At 37.3% G+C, this 12,879-nt stretch overlaps 1 protein-coding gene across 1 annotated transcript in view; it reads right to left on the reverse strand.

The window, feature by feature from the left end:
* The window catches only part of APOOL (apolipoprotein O like), an 88,963-nt gene that overhangs the window by 29,797 nt on the left and 46,287 nt on the right, over nucleotides 1-12,879 (reverse strand). The window lies entirely within an intron of this gene.

Below are 12,879 nucleotides of genomic sequence, written 5' to 3' on the forward strand. Positions count from 1 at the left end.
ACAAGCTGTAATCAAGTTTGCCAGGAGAAATATCAACAATCTCAGATATGCGGATGATACCACTCTAATGGTAGAAAGCAAAGAGGAAATAAAAAAACCTCTTGATGAGGTTCAAAGAGGATAGTTTAAAAGCTAAATTGATCCACAGATTCAATGGAAGCACTTTGAAAATTCCAATTGCCTTTTTTCCCCATAAAAAGAAAAATTTGATGCTAAAATTCATACAGATGTGAAAGGGACTCAGAATAGCCAAAACAATCTTGAAAAATAAGAAAAATGTTAGAAGACACATACTCCCCAATTTCAAAACTTGTTACAAAATAATAGTGTGTTATTGTTATAGGGATAGCCATATAGACAAATGGAGTAGAATTTTGAGTCTAGAAATGAACCCATGCATTTATGGTCAACTGATTTTCAACAAAGGAACAAAGAAAATTTAATGGAGTAAAAATAGTATTTTCTATAAATAGTACATGGACAAGTGCAAACTCACAACAAGACAAAGTTGGATCCTTATCTCAGGCCACAGACAAAAAATTAATGCAAAATGGATCACGTAAATAACTATAAGAGCTAAAACTATAAAACTCTTAAAAGAAAATATAAAGGTGAATCTCCATGACTTTGGGTTAAGAAATGATTTCTTATATACAACATTAGAAGCACTAGCAACAAAACTAAAAAAATAAAAATAAGTTGGACTTTATTATAATTAAAAACTTGTGTTGCAAATGATATCATCAATATAGTAAAAGGACAAACCATAGACGATACTTACAAATCATGTGTCTCATAAAGAACTTGTATCTAGAATATATAATCTATATATATTCTGAACTTGCAATTCAGCAATAAAAAGGCTAATTACCCAATTTAAGAAATGACAAAGAATCTGAATAGACAAGTCTTCAAAGATGTACAAATTATCAGCAAGCAGATGAAAAAAGGCTTGACATTATTACTTATTACAGAAAAGGAAATTAAATCCCTAATGAAGTATCATTTCATACCCACTAGGATGGCTACAATCAAAAAAAGCATACAATAACAAGGACTGGTAAATATGTGGGAAAACTGGAACCTTCATACACTGCTGGTGAGAAGATAAAATGTGTAGCTGCTTTGGAAAACAGCCTGGCACTTCCTCAAAAAGTGAAAGCTGAGTTACTATATGGACCAGAAATTCCACTCCTAGGTCTATACCCAAGAGAAATGAAAACAAACGTTGACACAAAATTTATACACCAAAGGTCAGAGCAGCATCAGCCATAATAGCCCCAAAGTGGAAATAACCCAAATATCTATCAGCTGATACATGGATAAATATTTGCTGTATTTACAGAATGAACTATTACTCATCAATAAAAAGAAACTATATAATGATACATTCTATAACATGGATGAAACTTGAAAACATTTTGGTAATTGAAAGAAGCCAGTAACAAAAGGTCGTGTATTATGTGATTCTGTTTATATGACATGTCTAGCATCGGCATTTTCATAAGGAAAGTAGATCAGTGGTTACCAGGGGCTTGGGAAACAGTAGAATTGAAGTGATGATAATGGGTATGGGCTTTCTTTTTGTAGTGATGAATTTTTCTCCTAAAATTAGCAGTAAGGGGATTTCCAAGATGGCAGAGAAGTAGGAGGATGTGAAGTTCATCTCCCTCTACAAACACATCAAGAATACATCTACATATGGAACAGTTCTCACAGAGCACCTGCTGAACACTAGCAGAGGACCTTGGACACCTAAAGGACAAGAAAAATCCCCACGTAACTGGGCAGGACAAAAGAAAGAAGAGAAAAGGAAGAGAGGAAGCAGGGTGGGACCTGAGTCCCTGGTGGGGAGCTGGAGGTTAGAAGAGGCTCCCACATGTGGGGAAGCCCCTTTATCAGCAAGAATATCAGATGGGACAGAAGGGGAGATTTGGGGTCTTGGAGGAGAGGCCAGCAATTGGTCAGTGGCAGGGAGGACAGAGGGAGACCTACAGAGGGTTTGTCCCACAGCATTGTGCACCTCAGTCTGAGATGGGTGTCCTGGGGCTAGGTTCTGTAACGTGGGGTTTGGAGAGCAGACCAAAGGAGGATACTGCTGCTGGCTATGAGAAGACAGCATGAGGGGATGAGAGTGAGGAGCTCTGAAACCTGGAATGCCTGTGGAGGAAGCCCTGACCACTATAGAAGCAAAGTGCCACTGTTGAGTGACGCAGAAAGAGAGGGGCCACCATTCCAGCCTTTCTCCTCACACATGCACATGATGAACCATGTCTCCACAGGTACTAGGGAGGGCTCCTGCAAGAGAAAGCTCATATACCCCTGCCACTATCCTCCACTACCTCCCTCACCTTCCCACTTGGGCAACATGCAAGCTCTGACCGCTGCCAGACCAGCTAGTTCATTCCAATCGCTACCCCAGAACCTTCCCACCTGGGGAGCCTGCTCGCCCTGATTGCCACCTCAGCTCCTTCCTGCCTGATGGGCTCATGTTTTCTGGTAACCTCTGGAGCAGACACTGGTGGGGCTGAAACCACAGCTGGACCCCAGGGGCTGTGTAATTAAGGAAGAAGAGCTGAAATCTCTCTTTGTGGCGGAATGAACCACAGAGTTACACCTCTGCTAATGGTTTCTTATATTCAGCTACTACGAACTGTCTTAAATTACAATGAGTGCTTCTACAGCTGGGATGGGTCTGACTTTAGCAGCTTCAGACTTTATAGGCATGTACATGCAGGGGTTGGGGCAGGCCAGAGCCTGAGCTGCCTCCACAGCTTTCAGTGACTCCAGGTGTGCAACTACTGCAGTCCTGGGACCTGACCTCAGTGGATCTGCACAGGTGGTCTGGTGAAAAAAACACCTGAGAGTCACCAGGGCCAATTGCTGTCATACCCACAGTTAAGGTGGGGCCGAGAGCAGCACCAACAACAGTGTACTTTGTGAGCCAACACAACGGGCAAAAGGGGACACAACAGAGCACACTGACAAGTGAATAGCTCCAAAGGAAGAATACTCAGTGGCTTCTCTCCCAGCAGGAGTGCTTCAATCCCACCTATATTGTACCATAGATCAGAAACACAGCTAAAAAACAGATCTGGGGGCCTCTATTCCAACAAATAGGGAGCAGACCTCACACCTGACCAAGCAGTGACAACCAAACAGCAAAGAGGAGGCCCAGCTCAATATCCAGTCCCTACAACATCAGTCAAACCCTCTATCAAGGGAATAGCAGCAACAGCAGCAGCAGGACAAACCTCATCCACCAAGAGGAAGACTCCAGAAGCAAGAGGAACTACAATCCTGCAGCCTATGGAAAGACCACAAACAGATTAAGTTTGACAAAATGAGACAATAAAGAAGTATGTCGCAGATGAAGGAGCAAGATAAAAACTTACAAGAACAGCTACATGAAGAGGAGATAGGCAATCTACCTGAAAAAGAACTCAAAGAGTAATGATAGTAAGATGATCCACAATCAGAAAAGGAAATGGAGGTACAGATTGAGAAGAAACAAGAAATGTTTAACAAAGACTTAGAAGAACTAAAGAGGAAACAAACAAGAGATGAACCACACAAGAACCGAAATAAAAAATACACTAGAGGGAATCAAAAGCAGAATCACTGAGGCAGAAGAACAGATAAATGAGCTGGAAGACAAAATGGTGGAAATCACTGCCACAGAACAGAATAAAGAAAAAAGAATGAATATAAATGAGGACAGTCTCAGAGACTTCTGAGACATTAAATACACCAACATTTGAATTATAGGGGTCCCAGAAGAAGGAGAAAAAAAGGGCCTGAGAAAATATTTGAAGAGATTTTATAGGAAAACTCCCATACCACAGGAAAAGAAATAGTCAACCAGGTCCAGGAAGGCAGGAGTCCCATCCAGGATAAACCCAAGGAGGAAATGCCAAGACACATATTAATCAAATGAAAAAAATTAAATACAAAGAAAAAATATTAAAAGCTGTAAGGGAAAAGCAACAAATAATATATAAGAGAACTCTCATAAGGCTATCAGCTGATTTTTCAGCAGAAACTCTGCAGTCCAGAAGGAATGGCAGGATATATTTAAAGTAATAAAAGGGGAAAAAAACCTACAACCAAGAATATTCTACCCAGCAAGGCTCTCATTCAGATTTGAGAAAGCAAAAGCTTTACAGGCAAGCAAAAGCTAAGAGAAGTCAGCACCACCAAACCATCTATACAACAAATGCTAAAGGAACTTATCTAGGCAAGAAAAGAAAAGATGCTACAACTAGAAACAAGAAAATTACAAATAGGAAAGCTCACTGGTAAGGGCAAACATACAGTAAAAATAGGAAATCATTCATACAAAAATATGGTATCAAAAGAAGCAACCATGAGAAGTGGAGTACAAATGAAGGAAAAGAAAATTGCATTTGAAATTAAGAGACCAGCAACTTAAAATAACCTATATATAGACTGCTTTATCAAAACCTCATGGGAAATACAAACCCCAAAACTACAACAGATACACACAAAAAAGCAAAGCAACCCAAACACAATACTACAGATGGTAATCAAATCACAAGAGAGGAAAACAAAAGAGGAAGGGAAGAAAAAAGACCTACAAAAACAACCCCAAAACAATTAAGAAAATGGCAATAGGAACCTACATATCAATAATTACCTTAAATGGAGATGGATTAAATGCTCCAAGCAAAAAGACATAGACTGGTTGAATGGATACAAAAATAAGACCCGTATATAGCTGTCTACAAGAGACCAACTTCAGACTTAGGGACATACACACATTGAAAGTGAGGGGATGGAGAAAGACATTCATTCCACACAAATGGAAATCAAAATAAAGCTGGAGTACAATACTTATGGAGAAGGAAATGGCAACTCACTCCAGTATTCTTGCCTGGAAAATCCCATGGACAGAGGAGCCTGGCATGCCACAGTCCATGGGGTTGCAGAGAGTTGGACATGACTGAAGCGACTCAGCAGCAGCAGCAGCAGCAATACTCATACCAGATAAAACAGACTTCAAAGACTGTTACAAGAGACAGGAATGATTGTACATAATGATCAAGGAATCAACACAAGAAGAAGATATAACAACTGTAAATATATATGCATCCAACATAGGTGCATCTCAATATATAAGGCAAAGGCTAACAGCCATTTGAGGGGAAATAACAGTAATAAAACAATAGTGGGGGACTTTAAAACCCCACTTACACCAATGGAAAGATCATCCAGACAAAAAATTAATAAGAAAACACAAGCCTTAAATGACACATTAAACCATGACATGCCATCCAAAAGCAGCAAAATACATTTTTTTCTCAAGTGCACATAGAACATTCTATGGGATATATCACATCTTGGGTCACAAATCAAGCCTTGGTAAATTTAAGAAATACAAATAGGATCAAGCGTCTTTTCTGACCACAACACTATGAGATTAGAAATCAATTATAGAAAAAACTGTAAAGAAACAAACATGTAAAGGCTGAATAACCAATAAAAACTGAAGAAATCAAACAGGAAATAAAAAAATACCTAGACAAATGACAACAAAACACCACAATCCAAAACCTATGGGACTCAGCAAAAGTAGTTCTGACAAGGGATTAATCTCCAAAATATATAAACAGCTCATGAAGCTCAATATACAAAAAACAAAAAATCAAAAATGGGCAGAAGATCTAAATAGACATTTCTTCAACAAAGACATACAGATGGCTAAAAACCACATGACAAGATGCTCAGCATCACTAATTATTAGAGAACTGCAAATCAAAACTACAATGGAGTATCCTCACGTCAGAATGGCCATCAACAAAACGTCTATAAACAATAAATGCTAGAGAGGGTGTGAGAGAGAAAAGGCAACCCTACTATACTGTTCTTGGGAGTACAAACTGGTACAGCCACTATGGAGAACAGTATGGAGGTTCCTTAAAAAAATAGGAGTAAATCTACCATATGACCCAGCAATTCTACTACTTGGCATATATCTCAAGAAAACCATAATTTGAAAAGATATGCACCCCAATATTCATTGCATTGCTATTTACAATACCCAGGACATGGAAGCAACCTAAATGACCATCAACAGAGGAACAGATAAAGAAAATGTGAAATATTACTCAGCCATAAAAAGAATGAAATAATACCAATTACAGCGACATGGATGGACCTAGAGATTGTCATACTGAGGTGAAGTAAAAGGGAAAGTGAAAAGTTGCTCAGTTGTGTCCAACTCTTTGTGATCTCATGGACTATACAGTCCATGGAATTCTCTAGACCAGAATACTGGAGTGGGTAGCCTTTCCCTTCTCCAGGGGATCTTCCCAACCCAGTGATCGAACCCAGGTCTCCTGCATTGCACGCAGATTCTTTACCAACTGAGCCACAAGGGAAGCCCAAGAATACTGGAGTAAGCAGCCTTTTCCTTCGCCAGTGGATCTTCCTGACCCAGGAATCGAACTGGGGTCTCCTGCATTGCAGATGGATTCTTTACCAACTGAGCTATCAGGGAAGTCCAAGATGAAGTAGTAGAAAGACAAATATATGATATCACTTATATGTGGAATCTAAATAAGGGTACAAATGAGCTTATCTACAGAACAGAAATAGAATTACAGATATAGAAAACAAACTGATGGTTACAGAGGGGGAGGGGGAGGAATAAATCAAGAGATTAGGATTTACATATACACAATGTACGTGCGTGCATGTGTGCTAAGTTGTTTCAGTCATGTCCAACTCTTCGCAACCCCATGAACTGTAGCCCACCAGGCTCCTCTGCCCATGGGATTCTCCAGCCAAGAATACTGGAATGGGGTGCCATGCCCTCCTCCAGGGCATCTTCCCAACCTAGGGATCAAACCTACCTCTCTTATGTCTCCTGCATTGAAAGATGGGTTCTTTACCACTAGTGCTACCTGGGAAGCCCACATATACACGTTACTATATGTAAAATAGATAACTAATAAGGACCTGCTGTATACTGCTGGGAACTCTGGCCTATATGGGGAAAAAAATCTAAAAAAGAGTTGATATATGTATATATATATAACTGATTCACTTTACTGTACATATGAAACTAACACATTGTAAATCAACTATATTCCAATAAAAATTAAAAAAATAAAATTAGCATTAAATCTAAATATACTAAAACCCAATTATTTCTAAAAAATAACTGAAACATGAATAAATGCTTATGACTTTTGATTAGGCAAAAATTTCTAGACATGACATCAAAATCATAACCCATAAATTCAAGAATTGACAAATTAGATTTTATAAAAATTAAAATCTTCTCTTCCTCAAAAGACACTGTTAAAATGAGGTAGTGTGTGCAGAACAATGACCCCCACCCAAAAACATGTCTTAATCCTTGGAAGCCATGAATATGTTACGTTACAATAAATGAGAGTTAAGGTTGCATATATAATTAACATTAATCAGTTGACCTTAAGATAGATTTTCCTGGATTATCTGGGTGGGTTCAAAGTAATCCTAAGACATTAGAAATAGAAGGGGCGCTTGGAAGGGTAATGCCAGAGGAAGATGTGACTGTAGAAGAATGGTCAGAGCGCTGTGACACGAGAATGACTTACACTAGTTTTCCTAACTTTGAAAATGAATGAAATGGGCTATAAGCCAAGGAAAGTGGTCCAGTCTCTAAAGCTGAAAAAAAGAAGAAAACAGATTCTCTCAAGAGCCTCCAGAAACAAATGAAACCCTGCCAACACCTTGACTTTTGCCCAGTATACTTGTGTTAGAATTCTAGCTTAATAAAAACTATAAGATAATAAAATTGTGCTGTGTAAAATCACTAATTTCCTGGTAGTCTGTTACAGAAGCAATGAAAAAGTAATATAAAAAGAAGAGATAAGTCACAGTTTAGGAGAAAATATTTGCAAATCACATACCTGATATAGGGCTGAAAGTCCAGAATATATAAAAATTTTTTAAGCTCAATAATAGCAAACTAAACAAATAACCTAATAAAAATGGGCCAAACATTTTAAAAGATTATTCACCAAAGAAGAATGGCAAATAAACACATGAAAAGATGCTCAAGATACTAGTTATTAGAAAAATACAAGTGCAATGTTATACCTGTATATAACCACTAGAATAACTAATATATAAAATGATGTTCAACTTCATTAATAACATGGAAATGCAAATGAAAACCACAGTGAGATAGCATTTCAATTCCACCTATTTGGCAAAGTCTGACAATATCAAGTTGACAAGAATGTGGAGCAACCTTGAACTGGGCTATATACACACAACGAAATATTATAAATTAGGGGAAAATACATACATTATAGCTACATGGAAAAATCTAGATGAGTCTCAAATGTTGAGCATAAAAAAGTATTTGTAGAGCAAAGGAGGAAAAATGAAGAAAATTATATGCAGGTATATTTCCATCAACATATAGTTCAAAAACTTATAAAACCAAAAACACTGTTTAGTAATATGGACATACAAGGTAAAGTTAAAAAGTAAAGAAAGGAAGCAGTAATCAAAATTCAGGATAGGGTAATGGTTATCTCCATATGGATAGGGAATGCGATAAGAACAAAGGGATTTTATTTTGTTTTTCCTTTAAACTAGATGGTAGGTATATGGTTGTTCATCATGTTATTATTTTTATACCTTTCATAAACTTATTAAATAGTCTTTTAATTCTAATCCATATTCAATAAAAACAAATATAAAACTTAAAAGAATTATGAAAACTTAATGAGGTAAGGACTTAGTCCCTTCAAAAATACATATTACCTGCTTTATATTCAGGGTGTATCATCTTTCCCTAAGATTTGAGAAAGACATATTTGGGAAGAATCAAGTTTAGCAATCAACAGCAAGGGAACTAGATTATTAATAACTTTAGATCTGATCTTCAACCAGCAACAAATATGAGACAGTTTAGGTTTGGTAAAACTTTACAAGTAATGGGTCACAAAATTCTTGTTTTACCATTAGACAGATCACCCTTTGCTACCTATACCAGGATTAAAATGTTTCTCTTTTCAGGCTAATGCTTGAAAATTAAATTCACTACATTAGCAACTATGTGTAATTAGGAAGGTCAGAGGTGCATATTTTATATTAAGGGAGTGTACCATGCATAAAAATCAGGTACACAACAGGTAAGGAAGTTCCTCAGCTCCCAAGAAAGGAAGAATATATGTGGATGTATGGGTGTTAAAACAGATAAAATTATTTACTTACATGTTTATTTTTTTAACATGTACATGTTTCTTTTTACACTCCCCAATTCAAACTTTATGAGTCATAAAGTGTTCTTGTTCTCTCTTGTATCCTAATCAAAACTTGCTGATTTTTCATTTATACCCCAGTGTAAATTAGATCAACAGTTTAAAGAACAGGTTTGCTTTTTGTGGTCTATTGTAAGCAAAATTTTGAATATGCACTTTCCTAGGAAGAACATTCAAAGTTTTCATCAGATTCTCAAAGGAGTCAAAATGGGTAAAATCAGTGCTTTAAACTATTTTCCTTCTTAGATATGGGCATTCAAGCATACTTGAAAGGTTTATGATAAAAGTACTTCTTGAAATGATAAACAAAATTGACAAACTCTTAGCTAGACTAACTAGTAAAAAAAAAAAAAGAGAGAGTAGATTCAAATAAAATTAGAAATGAAAGACCAGACATTATAATTGGTGCCTCAGAAATAAAAAGGATCATAAAAGACTATCATGAATAAGTACATGCCAACAAATTGGATAACTTAGAAGAAATCAATAAATTTCTAGAAACATACAACCTACCAAGAAGAAATGCAAAGTCTAAAGAGACCAGTTAGGAGATTGAATCAGTAATCAAAATCCCCTCAACAAAGAACCCGGGATGAGATGGCTTCACAGGTAAATTAAAAATTCAAATACCAGTTCTTCTTGAACTCTCCCCCAGAACGGAAGAAGGAATACTCCTAAACTCATTTGATTGTATCACTCTGATCAAAAACAGACACAGAAACTATAGGAAAATAAAACCACAAACCAGTATCCCTAGTGAAGTGAAAGTGAAAGTTGCTCAGTTATGTCTGACTCTTGCGACCCCATGGACTATACAGGCCATGGAGTTCTCCAGGCCAAAATACTGGAGTGGGTAATCTTTCTCTTCTCCAGGGGATCATCCCAACCCAGGGACTGAACCCAGGTCTCCTGCACTACAGGCAGATTCTTTACCAGCTGAGCCACAAGGGAAGCCCATCCTTAGTAAACACAGACGCAAAAATTTTCAATAAAGTAACAGCAAACTAAATTCAACAGCATATTAAAAGGACTATACAACAGGAACAAGTGGACTGTATCCCTGGAACGCAAGGATGATTCACCATGTGCATATCAACGTGATACACCACATTAACAGAATAAAAGATAAAACCCATATTTGTGATCATCTCAATAGATGCAGAAAAAGTATTTTACGAAACTCAAAATCCATTCATGAGAGAAAGCTCTCAACAAAATAGGTATAGAAGGAACTTAACTCAATAAACATTATATATGAAAAGCCCATGGTTAACATCAACTGGAAAAAAAACTGAAAAATTATTCTCTTAAGTCCACTCAAGTCAGGGATACCCACATTCAAAACTTCTATTTAATACAATATTAGAAGTCCTAGCTAGAACAACTAGACAAGAAAAAGAAATTAAAAAAATTCAAATCAGAAAGGAAGAAATTAAGGATCTACACAAGACAATGATGTATGATGAAAACTCAAAAGAACGAACAAAACTTATGAGAATTAATAAACAAAGTCATTAAACTTCCAAATATAAAATCAACATACAAAAAATCAGTGGTGTTTCTACACATTAATGGTGAACTATCCAAAAAAAAATTAAGAAATTAACTCCATTTCCAATAGCAATAAAAAGAATAAAATAGTCAAGAATAAACTCAACCAGAGGTGAAAGACTTGGACATTGAAAATTATTAAAAAAAAAAACTGATGGAGGAAATTAAAGAAGACATAAAAAAGGAAAGATATCCCACATCCATGGATTGGAAGAATTAATATTGCTAAAATGTCCATGCTGCCCAAAGTGATGTATAGATTAAATGCAACTATTAAAATCCCAATGGCATTCTTTACAGAAACAGAAAAAAAAAGTCCTAAATTTCAAATGAAAAAAAAAAAAGAAACCCTGAATAGAAAAGCAAGTCTTGAGCAAGAACAAAGCTGGAGGTATCACACTTTCTGATTTCAAAACCATTACCAAGAAAAAGAAATGCAACAAGGCAAAGTGGTTGTCTGAGGAGGTCTTACAAATAGCTGAGAAAGGAAGAGAAGCAAAAGGCAAATAAGAAATGGAAACATGTACACATCTGAATGCAGAAGCAACAGTTAGAACTGGACATAGAACACGGACTGGTTCAAAACTGGGAAAGGAGTATGTCAAGGCCGTATATTGTAATCTTGCTTATTTAACCTATATGCAGAGTACATCATGCAAAACGCTGGGCTGGATGAAGCACAAGCTGGAATCAAGATTGCTGGGAGAAATATCAATAATCTCAAATATGCAGATGACATCATGCTAATGGCAGAAATCTATGCAGATGGTGACTGCAGCCATGAAATTAAAAGACGTTTGATCTTTGGAAGAAAAGCTATGACAAACCTAGACAGTATATTAAAAACTAGAGATATTACTTTGCCAACAAAGGGCTGTATAGTCAAAGCCATGGTTTTTCCAGTAGTCATGCACAGATGTGAGAGCTGGACCATAAAGAAGGCTGAGTGCTAAAGAACTGATGCTTTCCAACTGTGGTGCTGGAGATTCTTGAGAGTCCCTTGGACAGCAAGGAGATCAAACCAGTCAATGCTAAAGAAAATCAATCCTGAATATTCATTGGAAGGACTGATGCTGAAGCTCCAACTCCAATACTTTGGCCACCTGATGCGAATAGTTGACTCATTGGAAAAGACTCTAATGCTGGGAAAGATTGAGGGCAGGAGGAGAAGGGGGCAACAGAGGATGAGATGGTTGGATGGCATCATTAACTCAATGGAAATGAGTTTGAGCATACTCCAGGAGATAGTGAAAGACTGGAAAGCCTGGTGTGCTGCAGTCCATAGGATCACAAAAAGTAGGGTATGAGTGAGTGACTGACCAACAACAACAAATCACACTTTCTGATTTCAAAATATATTACAAAGTTATAGTAATCTAAATATTATTATATCAGCATAAAACAGGCATATAGACCAATGTAACAGAACAGACTACACAGAAATAAATATATGCCTTTATGGCCAATCTTGATCTTTGACAAGGGTGATAAAGACAGTGGGAAAAGGATAGTCATTTCAATAAATGGTGTTGGGGGGCTTCACTGGTGGATCAGTGGTGAAGAATCTGCCTGCCAAGGTGGGAGACACAGGTTCAACCCCTGATCCAGGAAGATCCCACATGCCACAGTGCAACTAAGCCTGTGTGCCACAACTACTGAGCCTGTGCTCTAGAGCCTGGGAACCACAACTATGAGCCCACACGCCACAACTACTGAAATCTGTGCACTGTAGAGCCCATAATCTGCAACAAGAGAAACCACTGTAATGTGAAGTTCACAACTAAAGAGTGGTCCCTGCTCACCGCAACTAGTGAAAGCCCACACCCATGGAATGAAGACTCAGCACAGCCAAAAATAAATAAATAAATAAAAATATTTTTAAAAAATGGTGTTGGGAGAACTGGGTATCTAGATGCAGAAGAATGAAATTGGACCCTAATTTCACATATCATACCATATACAAAGATCAACTCAAAATACATGAAGCATGGCTCTCAAAGCCAGTGCACTGGGACAACCCAGAGGGATGAGATGGGGAGGG

The sequence above is a fragment of the Giraffa tippelskirchi genome, chromosome X (genome assembly GCF_054371585.1).
Source record: "Giraffa tippelskirchi isolate mGirTip1 chromosome X, T2T-mGirTip1v1.2.pri, whole genome shotgun sequence".
Taxonomy (NCBI): Eukaryota; Metazoa; Chordata; class Mammalia; order Artiodactyla; family Giraffidae; genus Giraffa; species Giraffa tippelskirchi.